The sequence below is a fragment of the Sinohyriopsis cumingii genome, chromosome 19, assembly GCF_028554795.1.
Source record: "Sinohyriopsis cumingii isolate HCF-2022 chromosome 19, ASM2855479v2, whole genome shotgun sequence".
Taxonomy (NCBI): domain Eukaryota; kingdom Metazoa; phylum Mollusca; class Bivalvia; order Unionida; family Unionidae; genus Sinohyriopsis; species Sinohyriopsis cumingii.
In genome coordinates this window covers 41,360,948-41,370,144 of record NC_142979.1, presented here as the reverse complement: position 1 = coordinate 41,370,144, position 9,197 = coordinate 41,360,948, and positions in this window count along the sequence as shown.

Genomic DNA, 9,197 nt, shown 5'->3' with positions numbered 1-9,197 from the left:
CGACCGAAGATAACTTAGGGGTGTTTACTAAAATCGGTAAAATTAAAGAATCGAAGGAATCAATTCTAACTATCATGGAAGAGATTGCTGGACGTAGTAGAAGAATTGGAGACATTATGCATGGCGATCTCAACATGAGCAGAAAAACAATTATCAATGCGGGAGAACCAAAATCAGACGATGACGTGGCAACAACAAATATGTGGACAACAACAACAACACGATCAGAACTGAGATCAGTAAATACGTTGCTAAAATTGGCGATGCAATGTCCGGTAATCTCAACATGAGCGGAAATAGATTTGCTAATTTAAAAGAACCAGAATTAAACGATAACGCTGCGACGAAGAAATACGTGGACAACAACAGCATCCCAATGATGATCTCTTTAATGATAATCAATAATGGAATGATCACGTTCGGGTCTGAATATACTGTAATACCTAACCCAGCAAACCAAAATATTAGGCACTAATAAAAACTACATTCCATTTCCAATAGTAATACTAATAAAGATGATGTAAAAACACGAAACAAAGTCAGAAAAACATGAGGCAGTTCACTATGTTGTAATACCTTAATGGTATTGTGAATGGAGTTTTGCATGCACATTGTCCAATTAATGTGTAAAGATTATTTGATGATTAAACGTTGAAAGGTGAGATGATGATTGACCTACGAGACTTTGGCATATTTAATCATGTCATTTTTATCTGTCACTGGAAATATCTACCACGTGTGAATTACTTCTTCCGTTCCTGATCGTATTCCACCCCCACCCCCCATCCCATTGTTTATATCGTTATCTGCATCTCTTATAAATGTGTACTATGTGTTTTATACTAAATGTGAGTATAAAACCTTGCTCTGGTCCTCGTAATGGCACGCTGTTGTCATGAGTATTAATGAATTTGTCAAGGAATCATTTAAAGACATCAACAGTTCTACAAGCCCTGGGATATCAACATTAAGTGGAAAGACGTTCGCATGATAGCAGTTATTGTGTCATATTCATTTTCATGTTGGACCAAGAGTGTATCGTGCTGAAATTTCACATAAATAGTTTAGGAAATGAATTGTCTTACCTTCCATGATTTTGAAATATCAAAGCCAGAAATATGATGTTAGTCCATAAATTAGTGACTTAACCATCCGGTGGAGTTTATTACCGAAACTTCGGAGATGCAGGATAGTGATGGAATCAATGTGCCAAGCCGAAGAATCACATTTCTCTTGTCAGACTTTTGTTGAACAATAAGTTATAACTAATGTTACTGTTAATTACTGTAAGTTCTTGGTTATGTAGAACTTGTTATTTTACTTTAATGTGCGAAATAGTATGCATTTGATAGGGACTATTTCTTACCGTGTTACGACTCATTGCATCTGCAGTACATTGTACTCTCGCTCGATTCGCATCGAAATTCACTTGTCCGTTTCGTTCATTTCTACTTAATCATAGGTATGAATATATAAATAAGATTAAAACTAAAAACGCACACCATGGACATTGAGAGGACAACTTAGTTCTGTCTAAATTTTGTGTGCAGAGGGATGAGAAGGACAAACATTGTCTAACTAAGGTCATGTGACGTGAATAGGAGTCTATAAATACGAGTGCAGATAGTGCACTGGCAGATAGCTGTCAGAGCGGTAGTCTGGTTCGTTGACCTCTGTCCACTCCGTGGAGTGGAGAGACGTCAGGGAACCAGACTATCAGAGCGGCAAAGTATGAACATCTAAGTAGAAAAGAATTTCGAACATGTATTCTAAAACCATCACTTATATATTTTTACATAACCGACATTAACTTTGGCATTTGAAAATCCCAAAATCAGATTGTTGTGATAAGTTTTAAATAGATTTATTGCATGAATGCTATTGAATTTAAATGCTTTATAATTATTATAAAATTCTTTATAAAGCCGCTGAAATCTCCCACCACACTGCTCAAGTACACTAGTACTAAAAGTGTTTCTTTTTTGTTGAGATCAATCTATTATGTCAGAATTTGTTACAGTCACACAAGACTGCTCTATATTATCAGAAGCTCATATTGTTGTGACGAACACTGTGTTGATATAATGTCACTATGCAATATTGAAAGACCTGTTCTGTCTCACCTTTATTATTTATAAAAAGCATTTTTAAGTCTTGAACTCTGGTCTTTCGATAAACAACAAAACACCTTCATCGACAATGTTGTATATGCTGTTTCCTCTCTGGTCGCTGCAACAACGACGATAACCGGTACATTATCGGCGTCACACATGATACCACCTTTAATTGGAATCGGCGTTGTTGTTGTGTTGGTGTAGTTAGTATACTCAATATTATCGCGAAATAAATATCTACTTGTGCCAGTAAAACATTGCACGAGCACACATAAATGACCTACTCAGCGACATATACGTGCATACTTATATCATCGATACTGTCAGCGTGGTTAAACGACGGTGTAATATCAGACAATGAATTTGCAGCGATCAGGGATATTTATTATCGGTATCACAAGAATGCAAACACACCGCTGCCAACGCCACATTTAGAATCCTTCGTATAGATAACAATGACCACAAAATAACCACAAGACTAGAGCAGATCATCTCTAATACAACACCGCCGACGACCACAATGATATCAGCGTCGTCAACATGGCCAGAATGCGATATTGGTTTTCCATCTCCGATAAAAGCCCCTAAAAGTCGGTCATTTGAAATCGCACTGTCACAATTACGATTTATTATAGTTGGCCAGATATCAGAGAAAATTCATTTGGTAGATTAGATGCTAATAATTGGCTGATGTGTTCACATAAAACCGCAACTGATGCACGTGGTGGTCAAGCCCCAATCTGGATGGTCGTTACGATGAACTTCAACGTAGAATCAAATTAGAACCAGGAAAAGAATCAAAGATCGCTATCAAAGTACACAAGCCAACATTGAGTGCCACCATAGAAATATTGACGTGGGATTCCAGGGAATCCAATTACGCTGTTCACATATATAAATCGTCCATCACAACAGTGCTGACATGGCCGTTGGTAGCACCAGTTGTAGTTGAACAGCATTCAGAACCACACAAAATCTAATTTTATTCCGAAGAATATAATAGTGAAAGACATCAGAGATCTTTTTAGCCATCATTTAATTTAAAATGCAGGGAGGTGATTTTTCGTTTATAGATATTTCATCAAGTATTTATTTCGCATGATGTTCGTACCCTGGCGGATATAACAGGTCACAGACTTGAAAATTTTAGAAACCCAGTGGAATTATCTGTGCTTGAATTAAAATATTTTAGAAATTACGCACATAAAAGAGAAATTTTATTTCAAGAATCTAAACAAGACATGGATAAAACTGGGGCCTTGCCTATAATTCTCCGACATAATAACGATCCGGATGGTCGTGGTTGTCATGTATTACCGGGTATTGTCAATATCATATAGACGGTTTTTGTAAATCTAGTCTGTGACGCAGTAGACAGTAGCTATACCACGTATGGGCAAGCATTAGGGTAGTCCCTGCAGGGATATGTTCTTTACAGCTTTTCTCCGAATGTTTCGCATGGCCATTTGATTGTGTCGGTGACAACTAATCATGTTTATTTATGATGTCATAATCCATCGCTGTCACGAATATTTTTTCGTCTAACCGACCAAGTTGGCAATTTATTGGACACACGTGGTGAAGAATTGACTGTTATTTTATATGTGTGTGACATACCATGAAATGGTACGAGTGAAACAGCCCATAATGAACAGCTTCTCTCGGCCAGTGGGAAAAAAAAACGACCAACAGCAAAATAACATTTTTTGTCGTCAAGTTATGTAAGTTGTTTGGGCTATTCTTCTCATTCTGTAGGAATCTTAATAGATTACAATACAAGTCTGTTCAGTTGTCTCACACGTACACTTACAACCGCTCGAGTTTCATACTGTCGAAACAAATCTGATCGTATTTTCTCAATGGCGCTTGCCAATGGGACAAATTTAGCTATATCATGTTGCTAATGTAAATCCGCCAATGACAATTTCATTTCTTGTTGGAGTAATGTGAAAAATTTACACTCTGCCGCTAATGTATATCTGCCCTCTTCACTTCGCTGCTGTATCATCTCAAAATCATCGTTGATTTTTTCAACGCCGAGTTGAATCGCGACACCATGTTTCTACAATCGTTCGATCGTAGAGATCATCTCGTTAATATTTTCCTGGTTCATTATAACAGTAAATGTATTTCTTTAATAAAAGATTTGATCGAAGTCAATTCGACAACGTATTGCTGGATCGTGTAAACTTATCGTGATGGATTCATGCGGAGTTTCCTGAGCATGTGTGAAGAAATCTTTCAACTTACCCATGTCCATGTGACAGGGACGCCATGTCGCATGAATATTTCGCATTGTATGTGTATCAACCCCGCTAAAAATAACCAAAAAAATCAGTTATCTCTAATTACTTTTGAAATCTGAGTATACCGCTGGGTGACGTAAATGACATTTGTGTTGTCATAATTGCCCCGAGAAAATATTCTGGCTGGATTTGTTTGTTGTCAATCATGACATCGTCGTAAACCACTAGACTGTTGATTTCCCGGTTAAGATCCTCGTGGACTGCACTTCATCGATGGCTGTAATAAATTCAATAGTATCTTCTGCAGCTGCTGAAGAGTCATTAAATTCGTTGAGAACATTAAAGCACCGTTGGTCATCCATGGATGGCGCTACTAAATAAAGTTTGTCTCACTTGAGCCATCTCATTATCAGGTTGAGTAACAACTACATTTTACCCGACCCAGATGGACAAATTCTAATAGCTCAAATGGAATTTGATAAAATTGGATAACGCTTGACCGGTGCTTGCTCGCGTGTTGCTGAAAATTCGATCACGTGCATATTGTACAGATATAATATTATTTATAATCATGAGTCTATATTGCGTTCGATGCAAGACATTCAACGGTACAAAGTTACTGAGAGCAACCACGTTGAGAAATAACACGCCGTCATTTACAGGTAAATAAGTAAAATGCGGGAAATAAAAATATAAATTTGTGACGTTGGATCGCTCTGCGATCAGCAATGATCATTAGCAGTTAATAAAACTGGGAAAATTAATTAATCCAGACTAGACAACACCAGCTTCTTAAAGTGCAATGAATGAATTAACAAATACATAAAATGTAAAAAATATGTTATCGGCTCTTATTTTACAATTAACCTCTGAAGTCTAGAAAATGAAAATGACCAAGAAGAGCTAGCAGTTTTTTGAAAGGTACACATTTGAAGTAAGGCCAAGCTATATACTCTATAACCCATATTACATCCATCAATCATATGCCAAAATAAAGGGAATTAAATGCTCTTTGAATAATACCTAAGATATACAAGGTCCTTTTTAAATAGCCAGTATAATCAGCGAGGACACCCAGGGAAATTCTTTTCCTTTAAAATTCTAACCCTATGCAAAATAGGAAACTATTGAGCGCCACCTACTAAAACCAGATAAATTTCCGGTAAATGCGATTGTTCAAGCGTGCCATATTCATGATGTCGGGTGTAAAAATCCAGAGGTAAAACAACGAAATATCACAGATGTAAAGTTGATTCATACGCTGAATTTGATATAAACAAAACATCGAGAATCAGTCGCGAAAATTGGTTGATAAGATCGGCGACGAAAGGTAAAATAGTGTTAGGAGAGGGTAATTAAACGCCAACATTTACATGATGGAGTCGATTTATTATAGTTCAATTGGTTACTGGAGAGGTACAGCAGCAATTAAAAACTCGCCGATGAAGCAGGTGTCACACGAGCTGTGGCCGCAGATTGGTTGTCACGACAGGCCATATGGCAAATTTAACTTCCACGTCCCAAAACGATTCAACATGGACGGTTTGATGTCAGCACACCCACAGAAGTTCATCAGGCACATATCTTTGTTTTTACCGCATGATGTGCATAAACGGCGCACATACAAATACGTGTTGACTGTCGTAGATATTGCAAGCAGATAGAAAAAGGCCGAACCTTTATCGTCTAAAACAGCGACAGAGGTCTCAGCAGCGTTTGAACGAATTTATCAACGTGGACCATTGCGCTGGCCACAATTGCTACAGGTTTATCCTGGCAAAGAATTTCTCGGTGCAGTAACGACGCTGATGCAACAACAACACGTTAAGCTCAGACGTGGACACACCGCGATACATCGCAATCAGACAATCACTGAACGATTTAATCAAACACTTTAACAAACATTTGCACAGCGACTCTTTGGACATCAATATGCCAAACTGCAAGGGACATATCTCGTGAATGGGTTGCGAAACTACCTCATGTGGTGGCAGCGTTAAACAACGTGGTCACGAATGGAATTAACATGAAACCTGTCGATGCAATTCCGAACAAAACACATACCACGACAAAAATCACCAGATCAGCTACAACAACCAGTGTTGGGTAGTAAAGTAACAGTGAGGTATTTATATAAACCTGGTGAGCTTGAGGGCGGTTCAGCAAGAGCAACTGATCCCGTGTTGAATGTAACAACACATACAAGTTTCAGCGTGGTAAAATCTCCTAATACTGATAGAAACTAGAACATGTAGACAACCCTGTGTAACTGAGATATTTGTGTTACTCTAGACACAACCAGATAAACTAAATGTGACCATTTTATGCGATCTCGACAATCCAGATGTTGGTATCTGATATTGTTATTCCCTGAGACAATTGGATTGTTACTGGATATCCCGGAGCCCAGCACGATGGGTTTAACGGCTACGCCTGTTGTACAGCCTCCATTGGAACCTCGACGATATCATTAAGAACGAGTTTTTGTCTCATGCCGGTTCCAGTATTTTTGTTCTGCGTGTATTTGTTGGTACATAACATAATGGAACTAGCTGAGTATGAATTTTTTCCTTGTGAAGCTCAAATAATTTAAGCTGAAGTGAATCACGGACGGTTTTCCTGGATACAACTATTAGATCATTAGGACGCCATAAGTTCCAGAAATCTGACATTGGAGTCTCTGAAATTACGGTATTTCACATTGAATATTGTCGGGTTGTAATCTGACTAATGATTTCAGTTATCGTAGTTGTTCATCTGTGATCGATGGTCGTACAAAACGTCTTCATAGTGGCTAACATAGTTGATCAACCATTCGTGTAGTAATTATTCTCATTATTCGTGTAGTCAACGGCGTAGGCTGTCCATGATCGCCACACATGATAATTGCAGTATATTTTGTTGATAACCAATCGAGAAACATTTCTAAAACATCGTTGGATACTGTACAAATCTCATCCCAGATAAATATTCTCGGGATATATTTCTCACCCATTCGTTCGGGGGTCCATGCGTCACCTCGCCATCTAAATAAACTCATCTCTCTAGCAAGCCGGTGAGTTGGCGTCAACACAATCATATCGGAGTTTTTAAAGAATTCTATCGCACGTGTTGTTTTACCAGAACCACCCAGGCCATTCAGATAGACCTTGTTATGTCTCATGATTGGATCGTTTACTGACGGTGATGGTGATGGTTCTGATTAATTATCGTAGTGATAATAATTATCAGGTGTTTTAACGTTAGCCGACTCTGAATATTTACGTATTTGGTCGTGTTTTATTCGCCATTAACGCCAGTTGACACCGCTGTTGTATTCTTCGATAAATGGTTTTACAAGATCCATTTTACAACGACTAATATAAAGAAGAATCTCTGGCGACTCTAACAGCGTCATTGGGAAATATGTTGATAATCGATAATAGTTGTATTGATGCGTGCGCCAACATAGATGATCACAAATGAGTAAATGAAGGGAATTGCCCTCGTAGTAGAGAACTATTGTACCCACGTTTTATCCATCTTGCATGATTGAATTTATCCGTGACACCAGCACACCTCGCGCCGCTGTGTCCTTGACAACAAAATCTAATTCGGCTGAATCCATCTTGTACAACGACGTACATTATCAGAAGATAAACCCTGAATAAAGTTACAGATAATTTTTCTGAAGATATCTTTGTCTTGTGGGAATGAGACAGATTTTTGTGATTTGTATGAAATTATCGCAGAGGTTACAGCTAATGATGTGAGAATTTTAGCATCAAGTATGTATCATTATAGTACTAGTGGAGCCTAACCACGCTAATTTATTGCGCAACAGTCGTTGAGATTGACACTGGTATACGATATTTTTTAAGGTGTCTACCAAACCAAATTGGTATCACAGGATGAATACTCGCTGAAAACTCGAATGATCCAATCTCAGAAAATCCAGTAAAATCAATATTTGACAGTAGTCCGTTTAGTGAAACTCATGTAATTTCGTGTGTTGGGTGCCCGAATCGTTCATAATAACGATGATACTCGCCAAATTCAAGAAAAACCGCCGGATAAACAGCGATATTGTCAGCAGAAATCATGTCAGAGGAATTATATTTAGTGTTCCAAAGACCACAATAGCCACTCAGCACAAGATTGTGATACATCATCGAGAAATTCTTTTGAAGTTCGACGCCATTTATTTTTTTGTTGGCCTATATGAGCCACAGCAGACGACGTTGTAAAACAGTTAACGCGTAAATCATCGTCGTCTATGTTAAATTTTACCAAAATTTGCTTCATATTTTGTTCGAGTGATTCATTCCGATAAAGAACCCCAGGCGGCAGAAGAAACTGTCATCAATAAGATTATTAACGATAGCAGATGCTCGTTTGTCATCCATTGTGGCATCAATAAATGTTTCATCGGCATCAATCTTAAATGTTGAAGTAACATGGGACTCACCATCGTTGATAAATTTGTTCTTTGCTTGTTTGATAAAATCATACAGTTGAAATTCAAATGGGATTTGTTTTCTGTCACCCGGTAATCTGTCAAACTCCGATTTGGTGATGGGCTGTGGCTCAATCGCAGATAACCTTGTAAACTCATCTTTTGTTGCTTCTAGTAATCTGATGTAATTTTCGATGAGATTTAAATCTGTTCTTGATTTTGGTGATACGATTTTGTTATTTTTGTTGCAGTAATCTAGCTTCGTTCCATCGACTCAAGCGATACAATTACTTTTCTTTAATATACATAATAGTATTTCTCTAATTAGGCTCTCATCTAATTAGACCTTTACTAAAAATAGAATGATCAACCAAACGAACAGTTGGAAGTGGCTGATTATGG